Raw genomic sequence first — 25,332 nt, forward strand, 5'->3', positions numbered from 1 at the left:
TTTAACACCTCATTCAACATATCATTCCACACATCATTACACGCATCATTCCACACATCATTCCTCGCATCATTGCAAACATCATTCAACATATCATCACACACCTCATTCCACACATCCTTCCACACATCATTCCACGCATCATTCCACACGTCATTCCACACATCATTCCACACATCATTCCAAACATCATTCCACAATTCATCCCACACATCATTCCACACATCATTCCACATATCGTAACACACATCATTCCACACATCATTCCACACCTCATTCCACACATCATTTCACACCTCATTCCACACCTCATTCCACAGATCATTCCACACATCATTCCACAAAACATTCCACACATCATTCCACACATCATTCCTCGCATCATTGCAAACATCATTCTACATGTCATTCCGCACCTCATTCCACAAATCATTCCACACATCATTCCACCATCATTGCACAACTCATTCCACATGACATTAACCACCTCATTCCAAACATCATTCCACAATTCATCCCACACATCATTCCACACATCATTCCACATATCGTTCCACACATCATTCCACACATCATTCCACACCTCATTCCACACATCATTCCACATGTAATTCCACACACCAATTCACACATCATTCCAGACATCAATTCAAACCTCATTCCAAACATCATTCCACACCTCATTTCACACATCTTTCCACACATCATTGCACACATCATCACAAACATCATTCCAAAACATCATTCCACACGTAATTCCACACAGCATTACACGCGTCATTCCATACATCATTCCACACATCATTCCACACATCATTCCACACCTCATTTCACACATCATTCCACACATCATTCCAAACCTCATACCACACCTCATTCCACACGTCATTCCACACATCATTCCATACGTCATTCCACACATCATTTCACAACTCATTCCACACAGCATTCCACACAGCTTCCCACACGTAATTCCACACATCAATTCACACATCATTCCACACATCAATTCAAACATCATTCCACACCTCATTTCACACATCATTCCACACATCATTGCACACATCATTCCAAACAGCATTCCAAACATCATTCCACACGTCATTCCACACAGCATTCCACGCGTAATTCCCTACAACATTCCACACATCATTCCACATATCATTCCACACATCATTCTACACATCATTGCACAAAGCATTACACACTTCATTCCACACATCAATTCACACCTCATTCCAAACATCATTCCACACCTCAATCCACATATCATTCCACGCATCATTCCGCACAGCATTCCACCCATCATTCCACATATCATTCCACACATCATTCCACACATCATTCCGCACAAGATTCCACACGTCATTCCGCACCTCATTCCACACGTAATTCCACACATCATTCCTCACCTAATTCCACAAATCATTCCCACATTATTCCAGCTTCATTCCACACGTCATTCCTGACATGATTCCACACATCATCCCACATATCATTCCACACATCATTCCACACATCATTCCAAACATCATTCCGCGCATCATTCTTCACATCATTCCAAACATCATTCCAAACATCATTCCGCACATCATTCCAGATATCATTCGACACAACATTCCACACATCATCCCACATATCATTCCACACATCATTCCTCACCTCATTCCACTCTTCACTCCACACATCATTCCACACATCATTCCACTCAACATTCCTCACCTCATTCCACTCTTCATTCCACACATCATTCAAGACATAATTCCACATTTCATTCCACACATCATTCCACACATCATTCCACACTTCATTCCACACATCTTTCCACACACGTTCCACACATTATTCCAAACATCATTCCACACCTCATTCCATATATCATTCCATGCATCATTCCACACATCATTCCACACCTCATTCCACAGATCATTCCACACATCATTGCACACATCATTCCAAACATCATTCCACACATCATTCCAGAAAACATTCCACACCTCATTTAAACACCTCATTCCTCACTTCACACCACAACTAATTCCACACATCATTCCACACATCATTCCACACATCATTCCTCACATAATTCCACACATTATTCCAAATATCATTCCACACCTCATTCCACATTTCATTCCTCGCATCATTCCAGACATCATTCCAAACATCTCTCCACATATCATTCCACACAACATTCCACACATCATTCCACACAAGATACCACACATCATTCCACGCATCATTCCACACATCATTCAACACAACATTCCACACATCATTCCAGACCTCATTCAACACATCATTCCACACCTCATTCCACACATAATTCCAAACCTCATTCCACACCTCATTCCACACACCATTCCACACATCATTCCACACATCATTCCACACATCATTCCACACATCATTCCAAACATCATTCCGCACACATTCCACACATCATTCCATATAACATTGGACACATCATTCCACACTTCATTCCACACTTCATTCCACACATCACTCGACACAGCATTCAATACATCATTCCACACCTCATTCCACACATCATTCCACACATCATTCCACACAACATTCCAAATATCATCCACTCATCATTCCACATATCATTCCACGCATCATTACACATCTCATTCCACACATCATTCCACACATCATTCCACACAAGATTCCACACGTCATTCCACACCTCATTCCACACGTAATTCCACACATCATTTCTCACCTAATTCCACAAATCATTCCCACATTATTCCAGCTCCATTCCACACGTCATTCCTGACATGATTCCACACATCATCCCACACATCATTCCACACATCATTCCACACATCATTCCAAACATCATTCCGCACATCATTCTTCACATCATTCGAAACATCATTCCGCACATCATTCTTCACATCATTCCAGACATCATTCGACACATCATTCCACACATCATTCCACACATCATTCCACTCAACATACCTCACCTCATTCCTCTCTTCATTCCACACAGCATTCAAGACATAATTCCACATATCATTCCACACATCATTCCATACATCATTCCACACTTCATTCCACACTTCATTCCACACTTCATTCCACACTTCATTCCACACTTCATTCCACACTTCATTCCACACATCTTTCCACACACGTTCCACACATTATTGCAAACATCATTCCACACCTCATTCCATATATCATTCAATGCATCATTCCACACATCATTCCACACATCATTCCACACATCATTCTACATATCATTCCACACCTCATTCCACAGATCATTCCACACATCATTGCACACATCATTCCAAACATCATTCCACACATCATTCCAGAAAACATTCCACATCTCATTTAAACACCTCATTCCTCACCTCATTCCACAACTAATTCCACACATCATTCCACACATCATTCCACACATCATTCCTCACATAATTCCACACATTATTCCAAATATAATTCCACACCTCATTCCACATATCATTCCTCGCATCATTCCACACATCATTCCAAACATCTCTCCACATATCATTCCACACAACATTCCACACTTCATTCCACACAAGATACCACACATCATTCCACGCATCATTCCACACATCAATCCACACAACATTCCACACATCATTCCAGACTTCATTCAACACATCATTCCACACATCATTCCACACGTCATTCCACACCTCATTCCACACATAATTCCAAACATCATTCCATACCTCATTCCACACATCATTCCACACATCATTTCACACATCATTCCACACATCATTCCACACATCATTCCAAACATCATTCCGCACATCATTCCACACATCATTCCATATAACATTCGACACATCATTCCACACTTCATTCCACACTTCATTCCACACATCACTCCACACAACATTCCAAATATCATCCACTCATCATTCCACATATCATTCCACGCATCATTACACATCTCATTCCACACATCATTGCACACATCATTCCACACGTCATTCCACAACTCATTCCACACATCATCCACACGTAATTCCACACATCAATTCACACATCATTTCTCACATCAATTCAAACCTCATTCCAAACATCATTCCACACCTCATTTCATACATCATTCCACACATCATTGCACACATCATTTCAAACATTATTCCATACATCATTCCACACCTCATTCCACACATCATTCCACACATCATTCCACACAACATTCCAAATATCATCCACTCATCATTCCACATATCATTCCACGCATCATTACACATCTCATTCCACACATCATTCCACACATCATTCCACACAAGATTCCACACGTCATTCCGCACCTCATTCCACACGTAATTCCACACATCATTTCTCACCTAATTCCACAAATCATTCCCACATTATTCCAGCTCCATTCCACACGTCATTCCTGACATGATTCCACACATCATCCCACACATCATTCCACACATCATTCCACACATCATTCCAAACATCATTCCGCACATCATTCTTCACATCATTCGAAACATCATTCCGCACATCATTCTTCACATCATTCCAGACATCATTCGACACATCATTCCACACATCATTCCACACATCATTCCACTCAACATTCCTCACCTCATTCCTCTCTTCATTCCACACAGCATTCAAGACATAATTCCACATATCATTCCACACATCATTCCATACATCATTCCACACTTCATTCCACACTTCATTCCACACTTCATTCCACACTTCATTCCACACTTCATTCCACACATCTTTCCACACACGTTCCACACATTATTCCAAACATCATTCCACACCTCATTCCATATATCATTCAATGCATCATTCCACACATCATTCCACACATCATTCCACACATCATTCTACATATCATTCCACACCTCATTCCACAGATCATTCCACACATCATTGCACACATCATTCCAAACATCATTCCACACATCATTCCAGAAAACATTCCACATCTCATTTAAACACCTCATTCCTCACCTCATTCCACAACTAATTCCACACATCATTCCACACATCATTCCACACATCATTCCTCACATAATTCCACACATTATTCCAAATATAATTCCACACCTCATTCCACATATCATTCCTCGCATCATTCCACACATCATTCCAAACATCTCTCCACATATCATTCCACACAACATTCCACACATCATTCCACACAAGATACCACACATCATTCCACGCATCATTCCACACATCAATCCACACAACATTCCACACATCATTCCAGACTTCATTCAACACATCATTCCACACATCATTCCACACGTCATTCCACACCTCATTCCACACATAATTCCAAACATCATTCCATACCTCATTCCACACATCATTCCACACATCATTTCACACATCATTCCACACAGCATTCCACACATCATTCCAAACATCATTCCGCACATCATTCCACACATCATTCCATATAACATTCGACACATCATTCCACACTTCATTCCACACTTCATTCCACACATCACTCCACACAACATTCCAAATATCATCCACTCATCATTCCACATATCATTCCACGCATCATTACACATCTCATTCCACACATCATTGCACACATCATTCCACACGTCATTCCACAACTCATTCCACACATCATCCACACGTAATTCCACACATCAATTCACACATCATTTCTCACATCAATTCAAACCTCATTCCAAACATCATTCCACACCTCATTTCATACATCATTCCACACATCATTGCACACATCATTTCAAACATTATTCCATACATCATTCCACACGTCATTCCACACATCATTCCACAACTCATTCCACACATCCTTCCACACATCATTCCACATATCATTGCAAACATCATTCAGCACACCATTCTTCACATCATTCCAGATATCATTCGACACATCATTCCACGCATAATTCCACGCGTCATTCCCTACATCATTCCACACATCATTCCACACATCATTCTACACATTATTCCACAAAGCATTACACACATCATTCCACACAACAATTCACACCTCATTTCAAACATCATTCCACACATCATTGCACACATCATTCCAAACATCATTTCACACTTCATTCCACACGTCATTCCACACAGCATTCCACGCGTCATTCCATACATCATTCCGCACATCACTCCACACATCTTTCCACACATCATTCCACACATCATTCCACACATCATTACACATATCATTCCACACTTCATTCCACACATCATTTCACACACCATTCCACAACTCATTCCCACATTATTCCTAACATCATTCCACACGTCATTCCTCATATTATTCCACACATCAACCCACACATCATTCGACACATCATTCCACGCCTCATTCCACACATCCTTCCACACATCATTCCATACATCATTCCACACTTCATTCCACACATCATTCCAAACATCATTCCGCACACCATTCTACACATCATTCCAGATATCATTCGACACATCATTACACACATCATTCCACACTTCATTCCACGCAACATTCCTCACCTCATTCCACTCATCATTCCACACATCATTCAAGACATAATTCCACATATCATTCCACACATCATTCCACACATCATTCCACACATCATTCCAAACATCATTCCGCACATCATTCCACACATCATTCCATATAACATTCGACACATCATTCCACACTTCATTCCACACTTCATTTCACACATCACTCCACACAGCATTCAATACATCATTCCACACCTCATTCCACACATCATTCCACACATCATTCCACACAACATTCCAAATATCATCCACTTATCATTCCACATATCATTCCACGCATCATTCCACATCTCATTCCAAACATCATTGCACACATCATTCCACACCTCATTCCACACATCATTCCACACGTAATTCCACACATCAATTCACACATCATTCCACACATCAATTCAAACCTCATTCCAAACATCATTCCACACCTCATTTCATACATCATTCCACACATCATTGCACACATCATTTCAAACATTATTCCACACATCATTCCACACGTCATTCCACACAGCATTCCACGCATCATTCCATACATCATTCCACACATCATTCCACACATTATTCCACACATCATTCCACATATCATTCCACACTTCATTCCACACATCATTCCATACATCATTCCACACATCATTCCACACATCATTCCACACCTCATTCCACAACTCATTCCAACATTATTCCTAACATCATTCCACACGTCATTCCTCATATGATTCCACACATCATCCCAAACATCATTCGACACATCATTCCACACCTCATTCCACACATCCTTCCACACATCATTCCACATATCATTCCAAACATCATTCAGCACACCATTCTTCACATCATTCCAGATATCATTCGACACATCATTCCACACATAATTCCACGCGTCATTCCCTACATCATTCCACACATCATTCCACACATCATTCCACACATCATTCCACACATCATTCTACACATTATTCCACAAAGCATTACACACATCATTCCACACATCAATTCACACCTCATTTCAAACATCATTCCACACATCATTGCACACATCATTCCAAACATCATTCCTCACATCATTCCACACGTCATTCCACACAGCATTCCACGCGTCATTCCATACATCATTCCACACATCACTCCACACATCTTTCCACACATCATTCCACACATCATTCCACACATCATTACACATATCATTCCACACTTCATTCCACACATCATTCCATACATTATTCCATACTTCATTCCACACATCATTTCACACATCATTCCACAACTCATTCCCACATTATTCCTAACAGCATTCCACGCGTCATTCCTCATATTATTCCACACATCAACCCACACATCATTCGACACATCATTCCACGCCTCATTCCACACATCCTTCCACACATCATTCCATACATCATTCCACACTTCATTCCACACATCATTCCAAACATCATTCCGCACACCATTCTTCACATCATTCCAGATATCATTCGACACATCATTCCACACATCATTCCACACTTCGTTCCACACAACATTCCTCACCTCATTCCACTCATCATTCCACACATCATTCAAGACATAATTGCACATATCATTCCACACATCATTCCACACATCATTCCACACATCATTCCACACATCATTCCAGACTTCATTCCACACATCCTTCCACACACATTCCACACATTATTTCAAACATCATTCCACACCTCATTCCATGCATCATTCCACACATCATTCCACACCTCATTCCACACATCATTCCTCACCTCATTCCACTCATCATTCCACACAGCATTCAATACATCATTCCACATATCATTCCACACAGCATTCCACACATCATTGCACACATCATTCCACACTTCATTCCACACATCATTCCACACCTCATTCCAAACCTCATATCACACCTCATTCCACACGTCATTCCACACCTCATTCTACACATCATTCCACACGTAATTCCAAACATCATTACATACATCATTCCACACATCATTCCACACATCATTCCACACATCATTCCAAACATAATTCCAGATATCATTCGACACATCATTTCACAAATCATTCCGCACCTCATTCCACAACTCATTCCATACATTATTCGAAACATCATTAGACACATCATTCTATACTTAATTCCACACATCATTCCACACATTATTGCAAACATCATTCTACAACATTCCACACATCAATCCACACATCATTCCACACATAATTCCAAACATAATTCCAGATATCATTCGACACATCATTCCACAACTCATTCCACACATCATTCTACACTTCATTCCGCACATCATTCCGCACATCATTCCACACTTCATTCCGCACATCATTCCACACATCATTCCACACATCATTCCACTCATCAGTCCATACCGCATTCCACACCTCATGGCAACATTATTCCACACATCATTCCACACATCATTCCACACATCATTCCACACATCATTCCACACATCATTCCACACATCATTCCACACATCATTCCACAACATTCCACACATCATTCCACACATCATTCCACACATCATTCCACTCATCAGTCCATACCTCATTCCACACCTCATTCCACATATCATTCCACACATCATTCCACACATCATTCCACACATCATTCCACACATCATTCCACACTTCATTCCACACATTATTCCAAACATCATTACATACATCATTCCACACAATATTCCAAACATCATTCCGCACATCATTCCTCACATCATTCCATACCTCATTCCACACATCATTCCACACCTCATTCCACAACTCATTCCACACATCATTCCACACATAATTCAAAAAATCATTCCACACATCATTCCAAACATCATTCCACACATCAGTCCATACCGCATTCCACACCTCATTTCACACATCATTCCACACATCAGTCCACACATGATTCACCACCTCATTCCATACATCATTCCACACCTCATTCCACATAACATTCCACACATCATTCCACGCATCATTCAACACATAATTCCACAATATTCCACACATCATTCCACACGTCATTTCATTCAATAATCCACACATCATTGCACACATCTTTCTACACCTCATTCCACACCTCATTTTGCATATCATTCCACACATCATTCCACACATCATTCCACATAACATTCCAATTATCATCCACTCCTCATTCCACACATCATTCGACCCATCATCTGACATATCATTCCACACCTCATTCCACACATCATTCCACACAGCATTTCACACCTCATTCCACACCTCATTCCACATATCATTCGACGCATCATTCCACACATCATTCCACACATCATTCCAAATATCATTCCAACCTCATTCAACGTATCATTCCACGCATCATTCCAAGCATCATTCCACACATCATTCCACATATCATTCCACACAGAATTCAACACATCATTCCACACAACATACCGCACATAATTCCATACATCATTCCACACGTCATTCCACACATGATTCCACACATCATTCCACACATCATTTCACACATCATTCCACACATCATTCCACACCACATTCCAAACCTCATTCCACACATAATTCCAAACATCATTGCATACATCATTACACACATCATCCCACACATCATTCCACACCTCATTCCACACTTCATTCCAAACCTTATTCCACAGCTCATTCCACACATCATTCCAAACATCATTCCACACATAATTCCAAACCACATTCCACACATCATTCCACAACTCATTCCACACGTCATTCCACACGTCATTATGCACATCATTCCACATATTATTCCACAACTCATTGAACACATCATTCCACACCATATTCCACACGTCATTCCAAACATAATTCCAAAAATCATTACATACATCATTCCACACATCATTCCACACATCATCCCACACATCATTCCACACCACATTCCACACATCATTCCGTAACTCATTCCACAACCCATTGCACACATTATTCAACACATCATTCCACACCTCATTCTATACTTAATTCCACACATCATTCCAGACATCATTCCACACATCATTGCATACCTCATTCCATATCTCATTCCACATATCATTCCACACATCATTCAACACATCATTCCACACATCATTCTACACTTCATTCCGCACATCATTCCACACATCATTCCACACATCATTACATACATCATTCCACACAATATTCCAAACATCATTCCACACATCATTTCTCACATCATTCCACACCTCATTCCACAACTCATTCCACACATCATTCCACACAACAGTCCATACCGCATTCCACACCTCATTGCACACAACAATCCACACATCATTCCAGACATGATTCCACACATCATTCCAAACATTATTCCACACCTCATTCTAATAACATTCCACACATTATTCCACGCATCATTCCACACATCATTCCACACCTCATTCCACACATCATTCTACACTTCATTCCGCACATCATTCCACACATCATTCCACACATCATTCCACACATCATTACATACATCATTCCACACAATATTCCAAACATCATTCCACACATCATTCCTCACATCATTCCACACCTCATTCCACACATCATTCCACACCTCATTCCACACATAATTCCTCAACATTCCACACATCATTCCACACATCATTCTAAACATCATTCCACACCTCATTCCACATAACATTCCACACATCATTCCACACATCATTCCACACATCATTCCACACATCATTACATACATCATTCCACACAATATTCCAAATATCATTCCACACATCATTCCTCACATCATTCCATTCCTCATTCCACACCTCATTCCACACCTCATTCCACAACTCATTCCACACATCATTCCACACATAATTCAAAAAATCATTCCACACATCATTCCACACATCATTCCACACATCATTCCACACATCATTCCACACTTCATTCCACACATCAGTCCAAACCGCATTCCACACCTCATTTCACACATCATTCCACACATCATTCCACACATGATTTACCACATCATTCCATACATCATTCCACACCTCATTCCACATAACATTCCGCACATCATTCAACGCATCATTCCACACATAATTCCACAATATTCCACACATCATTCCACACATCATTCCATTTAACAATCCACACATCATTGCACACATCATTCCACACCTCATTCCACACCTCATTCTACACATCATTCCACACATCATACCACACATCAATCCACACAACATTCCAATTATCATCCACTCCTCATTCCACACAAATTCGACACATCATCTGACATATCATTCCACACCTCATTCCACACATCATTCCACACAGCATTTCACACATTATTCCACACACCATTCCACACCTCATTCCACACCTCATTCCACACCTCATTCCACATACCATTCGAGGCATCATTCCACACATCATTCCACACATCATTCCACATTTCATTCCACACAGCATTCAACACATCATTCCATACAACATTCCACACATCATTCCATACATCATTCCACACGCCATTCCACACATCATTCCACACATCAGTCCACACCTCATTTCACACATCATTCTGGTCATCATTCCACACCACATTCCAAACATCATTCCACACATAATTCCAAACAGCATTGCATTCATCATTACACACATCATCCCACACATCATTCCACACATCATTCCACACCTCATTCCACAAATCATTCCAAACCTCATTCCACAACACATTCCACACATCATTCCACACATCATTCAACACAACATTCCACACATCATTCTACACTTCATTCCACAAGTCATTCCACAACTCATTCCACAAATCATTCCACACATAATTCCAAACCACATTCCACACATCATTCCACAACTTATTCCACACGTCATTCCACACCTCATTATGCACATCATTCCACAAATTATTCCACAACACATTGAACACATCATTCCACACATCATTCCAGACATCATTCCACACATCATTCCACAGCATATTCCTCACCTGATTCCACACATAATTCCAAAAATCATTACATACATCATTCCACACATCATTCCACACATCATCCCACACATCATTCCACACCTCATTCCAGACATCATTCCGCACCTCACTCCACAACACATTCCACACATTATTCAACACATCATTCCAAACATCATTCTACACTTAATTCCACACATCATTCCATACCTCATTCCATAACTCATTCCACATATCATTCTGCACAACATTCAACTCATCATTCCACACATCATTCTACACTTCATTGAGCACATCATTCCACACATCATTCCACACATCATTCCAACACATCAGTCTATACCGCATTCCACACCTCATTGCACACATCATTCCACACGTGATTCCAAACATCATTCCAATTATCATTCTACACCTCATTCCACATAACATTCCACACATCATTACATGCATCATTCCAGACATCATTCCACATCATTCCACACAACAGTCCATACCTCATTCCACACCTCGTTCCACATATCATTCCACACATCATTCCACACATCATTCCACACATCATTCCACACCTCATTCGACAACTCATTCCACACTTAATTCCATACTTCATTCCACACATCATTCCACACATCATTCCACACATCAGTCCAGACCGCATTCCACACCTCATTCCACACAACATTCCACACATCATTCCACACATGATTCCACACATCATTCCAAACATCATTCAAAACCTCATTCCACATAACATTCCACACATCATTCCACGCATCATTCCACACATCATTACACAACATACCACACATCATTCCACACATCATTCCACTCATCAGTCCATACCTCATTCCACACCTCATTCCACATATCATTCCTCACATCATTCCACACATCATTCCACACATCATTCCACACAGCATTCCACACAGCATTCCACACAACATTCCAAACATCATTCCACACATCATTCCACACATCATTCCATACCTCATTCCACACATCATTCCACACCTCATTCCACAACTCATTCCAGACATCATTCCACACATCATTCAAAAAATCATTCCACCCATCATTCCACACATCATTCCACAATTCATTCCACACATTAGTCCATACCGCATTCTACACCTCATTCCACACATCATTCCAAACCGCATTCCACACATAATTTCAAACATCATTGCATACATCATTCCACACATCATCCCACACATCATTCCACACATCATTCCACACCTCATTCCACACATCATTCCAAACCTCATTCCACAACTCATTCCACACCACATTCCACACATCATCCCACAACTCATTCCACACATCATTCCACACGTCATTCTGCACATCATTCCACACCTTATTCCACAACTCATTCCACAAATCATTTCACACATCATTCCACACATCATTCCACACCATATTCCAAACCTCATTCCACACATAATTCCAAACATCATTACATACATCATTCCACATATCATTCCACACATCATTCCACACATCATTCCACACCTCATTCCACAAATCATTCCGCACCTCATTCCACAACTCATTCCATACATTATTCAACACATCATTCGACACATCATTCTATAGTTAATTCCACACATCATTCCACACATCATTCCAAACATCATTCTACAACATTCCACACATCAATCCACACATCATTCCACACATCATTCCAAACATAATTCCAGATAGCATTCGACACATCATTCAACAACTCATTCCACACATCATTCCAAAACCTTCCACACATCATTCCACACATCATTCCACACATCAGCACTTACCTCATTCCACACCTCATTCCACATATCATTCCACACATCATTCCACACATCATTCCACACATCATTCCACACATCATTCCACACATCATTTCACACTACATTCCACAAATCATTCCAAACATCATTACATACATCATTCCACACATCATTCCAAACATCATTCCACACATCATTCCATACCTCATTTCACACATCATTCCACACCTCATTCCACAACTCATTCCACACATCATTCCACACATCATTCAAAAAATCATTCCACCCATCATTCTACACTACATTCCACACATCATTCCACACATCATTCCAAACATCATTCCACACATCATTCCAAACATCAGTCCATATCGCAATCCACAACTCATTCCACACATCACTCCACACATCATTCCACACATCATTCCACACCTCATTCCACATAACATTCCACACATCATTCCACGCATCATTCCACACATAATTCCACAACATTCCACAAATCATTCCACACATCCTTCCAAACATCAATTCACACCACATACCACATAACTTTCCACGCATCATTCCACACATCATTCCAAACATCATTCCACAGATCATATCACACATCATTCCACTCAACAATCCACATATCATTTCACACATCATTCCAAACCTCATTTGACACCTCATTCTACACATCATTCCACAAATCAATCGACACATCATTCCACACAACATTCCAAATATCATCCACTCCTCATTCTACAGATCATTCGACACATCATCTGATATATCATTCCAAACCTCATTCCACACCTCATTCCACACATCATTCCACACATCATTCCACACATCATTCCACACATCATTCCACACATCATTTCACACTACATTCCACAAATCATTCCAAACATCATTACATACATCATTCCACACATCATTCCAAACATCATTCCACACATCATTCCATACCTCATTTCACACATCATTCCACACCTCATTCCACAACTCATTCCACACATCATTCCACACATCATTCAAAAAATCATTCCACCCATCATTCTACACTACATTCCACACATCATTCCACACATCATTCCAAACATCATTCCACACATCATTCCAAACATCAGTCCATATCGCAATCCACAACTCATTCCACACATCACTCCACACTTCATTCCACACATCATTCCACACCTCATTCCACATAACATTCCACACATCATTCCACGCATCATTCCACACATAATTCCACAACATTCCACAAATCATTCCACACATCCTTCCAAACATCAATTCACACCACATACCACATAACTTTCCACGCATCATTCCACACATCATTCCAAACATCATTCCACAGATCATATCACACATCATTCCACTCAACAATCCACATATCATTTCACACATCATTCCAAACCTCATTTGACACCTCATTCTACACATCATTCCACAAATCAATCGACACATCATTCCACACAACATTCCAAATATCATCCACTCCTCATTCTACAGATCATTCGACACATCATCTGATATATCATTCCACACCTCATTCCACACCTCATTCCACACATCATTCCACACAGCATTTCACACATCATTCCACACATCATTCCACACCTCATTCCACACCTCATTCCACACCTCATTCCACGCATCATTCCATACATCATTCCACACATCAATCCACACATCATTCCACATAACATTCCAATTATCATCCACTCCTCATTCCACACATCATTCGACACATCATCTGACATATCATTCCACACCTCATTCCACACATCATTCCACACAGCATTTCACACCTCATTCCACACCTCATTCCACATATCATTCGACGCATCATTCCACACATCATTCCACACATCATTCCAAATATCATTCCAACCTCATTCAACGTATCATTCCACGCATCATTCCAAGCATCATTCCACACATCATTCCACATATCATTCCACACAGCATTCAACACATCATTCCACACAACATACCGCACATCATTCCATACATCATTCCACACGTCATTCCACACATGATTCCACACATCATTCCACACATCATTTCACACATCATTCCACACATCGTTCCACACCACATTCCAAACCTCATTCCACACATAATTCCAAACATCATTGCATACATCATTACACACATCATCCCACACATCATTCCACACATCATTCCACACCTCATTCCACACTTCATTCCAAACCTTATTCCACAGCTCATTCCACACATCATTCCAAACATCATTCAACACATCATTCCACACATCAATCTACACTTCAACCACAAGTCATTCCACACCTCATTCCACACATCATTCCACACATAATTCCCAACCACATTCCACACATCATTCCACAACTCATTCCACACGTCATTCCACACGTCATTATGCACATCATTCCACATATTATTCCACAACTCATTGAACACATCATTCCACACCATATTCCACACGTCATTCCAAACATAATTCCAAAAATCATTACATACATCATTCCACACATCATTCCACACATCATCCCACACATCATTCCACACCTCATTCCACACATCATTCCGTACCTCATTCCACAACCCATTGCACACATTATTCAACACATCATTCCACACCTCATTCTATACTTAATTCCACACATCATTCCAGACATCATTCCACACATCATTGCATACCTCATTCCATATCTCATTCCACATATCATTCCACACATCATTCAACACATCATTCCACACATCATTCTACACTTCATTCCGCACATCATTCCACACATCATTCCACACCTCATTCCACAACTCATTCCACACATCATTCCACACATCAGTCCATACCGCATTCCACACCTCATTGCACACAACATTCCACACATCATTCCAGACATGATTCCACACATCATTCCAAACATTATTCCACACCTCATTCTAAGAACATTCCACACATTATTCCACGCATCATTCCACACATAATTCCACAACATTCCACACATCATTCCACACATCATTCTAAACATCATTCCACACCTCATTCCACATAACATTCCACACATCATTCCACACCACATTCCAAACCTCATTCCACACATAATTCCAAACATCATTGCATACATCATTACACACATCATCCCACACATCATTCCACACATCATTCCACACCTCATTCCACACTTCATTCCAAACCTTATTCCACAGCTCATTCCACACATCATTCCAAACATCATTCAACACATCATTCCACACATCAATCTACACTTCAACCACGAGTCATTCCACACCTCATTCCACACATCATTCCACACATAATTCCAAACCACATTCCACACATCATTCCACAACTCATTCCACACGTCATTCCACACTTCATTATGCACATCATTCCACATATTATTCCACAACTCATTGAACACATCATTCCACACCATATTCCACACGTCATTCCAAACATAATTCCAAAAATCATTACATACATCATTCCACACATCATTCCACACATCATCCCACACATCATTCCACACCTCATTCCACACATCATTCCGTAACTCATTCCACAACCCATTGCACACATTATTCAACACATCATTCCACACCTCATTCTATACTTAATTCCACACATCATTCCAGACATCATTCCACACATCATTGCATACCTCATTCCATATCTCATTCCACATATCATTCCACACATCATTCAACACATCATTCCACACATCATTCTACACTTCATTCCGCACATCATTCCACACATCATTCCACACATCATTACATACATCATTCCACACAATATTCCAAATATCATTCCACACATCATTCCTCACATCATTCCACACCTCATTCCACACATCATTCCACACCTCATTCCACAACTCATTCCACACATCATTCCACACAACAGTCCATACCGCATTCCACACCTCATTGCACACAACATTCCACACATCATTCCAGACATGATTCCACACATCGTTCCGAACATTATTCCACACCTCATTCTAATAACATTCCACACATTATTCCACGCATCATTCCACACATCATTCCACACCTCATTCCACACATCATTCTACACTTCATTCCGCACATCATTCCACACATCATTCCACACATCATTACATACATCATTCCACACAATATTCCAAACATCATTCCACACATCATTCCTCACATCATTCCACACCTCATTCCACACATCATTCCACACCTCATTCCACACATAATTCCTCAACATTCCACACATCATTCCACACATCATTCTAAACATCATTCCACACCTCATTCCACATAACATTCCACACATCATTCCACACATCATTCCACACATCATTCCACACGTCATTACATACATCATTCCACACAATATTCCAAATATCATTCCACACATCATTCCTCACATCATTCCATTCCTCATTCCACACCTCATTCCATTCCTCATTCCACAACTCATTCCACACATCATTCCACACATAATTCAAAAAATCATTCCACACATCATTCCACACATCATTCCACACATCATTCCACACATCATTCCACACTTCATTCCACACATCAGTCCATACCGCATTCCACACCTCATTTCACACATCATTCCACACATCATTCCACACATGATTTACCACATCATTCCATACATCATTCCACACCTCATTCCACATAACATTCCGCACATCATTCAACGCATCATTCCACACATAATTCCACAATATTCCACACATCATTCCACACATCATTCCATTTAACAATCCACACATCATTGCACACATCATTCCACACCTCATTCCACACCTCATTCTACACATCATTCCACACATCATACCACACATCAATCCACACAACATTCCAATTATCATCCACTCCTCATTCCACACAAATTCGACACATCATCTGACATATCATTCCAAACCTCATTCCACACATCATTCCACACAGCATTTCACACATTATTCCACACACCATTCCACACCTCATTCCACACCTCATTCCACACCTCATTCCACATACCATTCGAGGCATCATTCCACACATCATTCCACACATCATCCCACATTTCATTCCACACAGCATTCAACACATCATTCCATACATCATTCCACACGCCATTCCACACATCATTCCACACATCATTTCACACATCATTCCGCACATCATTCCACACCACATTCCAAACATCATTCCACACATAATTACAAACAGCATTGCATTCATCATTACACACATCATCCCACACATCATTCCACACATCATTCCACACCTCATTCCACAAATCATTCCAAACCTCATTCCACAACACATTCCACACATCATTCCACACATCATTCAACACAACATTCCACACATCATTCTACACTTCATTCCACAAGTCATTCCACACCTCATTCCACACATCATTCCACACATAATTCCAAACCACATTCCACACATCATTCCACAACTTATTCCACACGTCATTCCACACCTCATTATGCACATCATTCCACAAATTATTCCACAACACATTGAACACATCATTCCACACATCATTCCAGACATCATTCCACACATCATTCCACAGCATATTCCACACCTGATTCCACACATAATTCCAAAAATCATTACATACATCATTCCACACATCATTCCACACATCATCCCACACATCATTCAACACCTCATTCCAGACATCATTCCGCACCTCACTCCACAACACATTCCACACATTATTCAACACATCATTCCAAACATCATTCTACACTTAATTCCACACATCATTCCACTCATCATTCCACACATCATTCCATACCTCATTCCATAACTCATTCCACATATCATTCTGCACAACATTCAAATCATCATTCCACACATCATTCTACACTTCATTGAGCACATCATTCCACACATCATTCCACACGTGATTCCAAACATCATTCCAAATATCATTCTACACCTCATTCCACATAACATTCCACACATCATTACATGCATCATTCCACACATCATTCCACACATCATTCCACACATCATCCCACACATCATTCCACACCTCATTCCAGACATCATTCCGCACCTCACTCCACAACACATTCCACACATTATTCAACACATCATTCCAAACATCATTCTACACTTAATTCCACACATCATTCCACTCATCATTCCACACATCATTCCATACCTCATTCCATAACTCATTCCACATATCATTCTGCACAACATTCAACTCATCATTCCAACACATCAGTCTATACCGCATTCCACACCTCATTGCACACATCATTCCACACGTGATTCCAAACATCATTCCAAATATCATTCTACACCTCATTCCACATAACATTCCACACATCATTACATGCATCATTCCATCACATCATTCCACAACATTCCACTCATCATTCCACACATCATTCCACACAACAGTCCATACCTCATTCCACACCTCGTTCCACATATCATTCCACACATCATTCCACACATCATTCCACACCTCATTCGACAACTCATTCCACACTTAATTCCATACTTCATTCCACACATCATTCCACACATCATTCCACACATCAGTCCAGACCGCATTCCACACCTCATTCCACATAACATTCCACACATCATTCCACGCATCATTCCACACATCATTACACAACATACCACACATCATTCCACACATCATTCCACTCATCAGTCCATACCTCATTCCACACCTCATTCCACATATCATTCCTCACATCATTCCACACATCATTCCACACATCATTCCACACAGCATTCCACACAACATTCCAAACATCATTCCACACATCATTCCACACATCATTCCATACCTCATTCCACACATCATTCCACACCTCATTCCACAACTCATTCCAGACACCATTCCACACATCATTAAAAAATCATTCCACCCATCATTCCACACATCATTCCACAATTCATTCCACACATTAGTCCATACCGCATTCCACACCTCATTCCACACATCATTCCAAACCGCATTCCACACATAATTTCAAATATCATTGCATACATCATTCCACACATCATCCCACACATCATTCCACACATCATTCCACACCTCATTCCACACATCATTCCAAACCTCATTCCACAACTCATTCCACACCTCATTTCACACATCATCCCACACATCATTCCACACATCATTCCACACATCATTTCACACATCATTGCACACATCATTCCACACATCATTCCACACATCATTCCACACCATATTCCAAACCTCATTCCACACATAATTCCAAACATCATTACATACATCATTCCACATATCATTCCACACATCATTCCACACATCATTCCACACCTCATTCCACAAATCATTCCGCACCTCATTCCACAACTCATTCCATACATTATTCAACACATCATTCGACACATCATTCTATAGTTAATTCCACACATCATTCCACACATCATTCCAAACATCATTATACAACATTCCAAACATCAATCCACACCTCATTCCACACATCATTCAACACATTTCATTCCACACATCATAAAACACATCATTCCACTCATCATTCTACACTTCATTCCGCACATCATTCCACACATCATTCCACACATCATTCCAAACATCATTCCACACCTCATTCCACATAACATTCCACACATCATTCCACGCATCATTCCACACATCATTCCACACATCATTCCACACATCATTCCACACATCATTCGACAAATCATTCCACACATCATTCCACACTTCATTCCACACATCATTCCAAACACCATTCCACACATGCTTCCAAACATCATTCCAAACATCATTCCAAACATCATTCCACACCTCATTCCACACCTCATTCCACATATCATTCCACACATCATTCCACACATCATTCCACACATCATTCCACACAGCATTCCACACAGCATTCCAAACATCATTCCACACATCATTCCACACATCATTCCATACCTCATTCCACACATCATTCCACACCTCGTTCCACAACTCATTCCACACATCATTCCACACATAATTCAAAAAATCATTCCACCTATCATTCCACACATCATTCCACAATTCATTCCACACATCAGTCCATACCGCATTCCACACCTCATTCCACACATCATTCCAAACCTCATTCTACACATAATTTCAAACTTCATTGCATACATCATTCCACACATCATCCCACACATCATTCCACACATCATTCCACACCTCATTCCACACATCATTCCAAACCTCATTCCACAACTCATTCCACACCTCATTCCACACATCATCCCACACATCATTCCACACATCATTCCACACCTCATTCCACACATTATTCCAAACCTCATTCCACACATCATTCCAAACCTCATTCCACACATCATTCCACAACTCTTTCCACACATCATTCCACACGTCATTCTGCACATCATTCCACACCTTATTCCACATCTCATTCCACACATCATTCCACACATCATTCCACACCATATTCCACACCTCATTCCACACATGATTCCAAACATCATTACATACATCATTCCACATATCATTCCACACATCATTCCACACATCATTCCACACCTCATTCCACAAATCATTCCGCACCTCATTCCACAACTCATTCCATACATTATTCAACACATCATTCGACACATCATTCTAAAGTTAATTCCACACATCATTCCACACATCATTCCACACATCATTCCACAACATTCCACACATCAATCCACACCTCATTCCACAAATCTTTCCAAACATCATTACATTCACATCATTCCATACATCATTCCAAACATCATTCCACACATCATTCAACACATCATTCCACTCATCATTCTACACTTCATTCCGCACATCATTCCACACATCATTCCACACATCATTCCAAACATCATTCCACACCTCATTCCACATAACATTCCACACATCATTCCACGCATCATTCCACACATCATTCCACAACATTCCACACATCATTCCACACATCATTCCACTCATCTGACTATACCTCATTCCACACCTCATTCCACATATCATTCCACACATCATTCCACACATCATTCGACAAATCATTCCACACATCATTCCACACTTCATTCCACACATCATTCCAAATATCATTCCATACATCATTCCACACAATATTCCAAACATCATTCCACACATCATTCCACACCTCATTCCACACCTCATTCCACACATCATTCCACACATCATTCCACACATCATTCCACAAATCATTCCACACAACATTCCACACAACATTCCACACTTCATTCGACACATCATTCCACACCATATTCCACACCTCATTCCACACATAATTCCAAAAATCATTACATACATCATTCCACATATCATTCCACACATCATCCCACACATCATTCCACACCTCACTCCACACATCATTCCTCACTTAAATCGGAACATCATTCCACACACCATTCCACACATCATTCCATACCTCATTCCATAACTCATTCCACATATCATTCCACACATCATTCAACACATCATTCCACACATCATTCTATACTTCATTCCGCACATCATTCCACACATCATTCCACACATCATTCCAACACATCAGTCCAAATATCATTCGACATCTCATTCCACATAACATTCCACACATAATTACATGCATCATTCCACACATCATTCCACAACATTCCACACATCATTCCACACATCATTCCACACATCAGCCCTTACCTCATTCCACACCTCATTCCACATTTCATTCCACACATCATTCCACACATCATTCCACACATCATTCCACACATCATTCCATGCATCATTCCACACTACATTCCACAAATCATTCCAAACATCATTACATACATCATTCCACACATCATTCCAAACATCATTCCACACATCATTCCATACCTCATTTCACACATCATTCCACACCTCATTCCACAACTCATTCCACACATCATTCCACACATCATTCAAAAAATCATTCCACCCATCATTCTACACTACATTCCACACATCATTCCACACATCATTCCAAACATCATTCCACACCTCATTCCACATAACATTCCACACATCATTCCACGCATCATTCCACACATAATTCCACAACATTCCACAAATCATTCCACACATCCTTCCAAACATCAATTCACACCACATACCACATAACCTTCCACGCATCATTCCACACATCATTCCAAACATCATTCCACAGATCATATCACACATCATTCCACTCAACAATCCACATATCATTTCACACATCATTCCACACCTCATTTGACACCTCATTCTACACATCATTCCACACATCAATCGACACATCATTCCACACAACATTCCAAATATCATCCACTCCTCATTCCACAGATCATTCGACACATCATCTGATATATCATTCCACACGTCATTCCACACATCATTCCACAAAGCATTTCACACATCATTCCACACATCATTCCACACCTCATTCCACACCTCATTCCACACCTCATTCCACGCATCATTCCACACATCATTCCACACATCATTCCACACCACATTCCAATCCTCATTCCACACATAATTCCAAACATCATTGCATACATCATTCCACACATCATCCCACACATCATTCCACACATCATTCCACACCTCATTCCACACATCATTCCAACCCTCATTCCACACTTCATTCCACATGTCATTCGACACCTTATTCCACACATCATTCCATACATCATTCCAAACCTCATTCCACACATCATTCCACAACTCATTCCACTAATCATTCCATCACGACATTCTGCACATCATTCCACACATCATTCCACACATCATTCCACACCATATTCCACACCTCATTCCACACATAATTCCAAACATCATTACATACATCATTCCACACATCATTCAACACATCATTCCGCTACTCATTCCACAACTCATTCCACACATTATTCAACACATCATTCCAAACATCATTCTACACTTAATTCCGCACATCATTCCACGAATCATTCCACACATCATTCCACACATCATTCCACATATCATTCCACACAGCATTCCACACAGCATTCCACATAACATTCCACACATCATTCCATACATCATTCCACACGTAATTCCACACATCATTCCACACATCATTCCACACC

The sequence above is a fragment of the Pristiophorus japonicus genome, unplaced genomic scaffold (genome assembly GCF_044704955.1).
Source record: "Pristiophorus japonicus isolate sPriJap1 unplaced genomic scaffold, sPriJap1.hap1 HAP1_SCAFFOLD_81, whole genome shotgun sequence".
NCBI classification, from domain to species: domain Eukaryota; kingdom Metazoa; phylum Chordata; class Chondrichthyes; family Pristiophoridae; genus Pristiophorus; species Pristiophorus japonicus.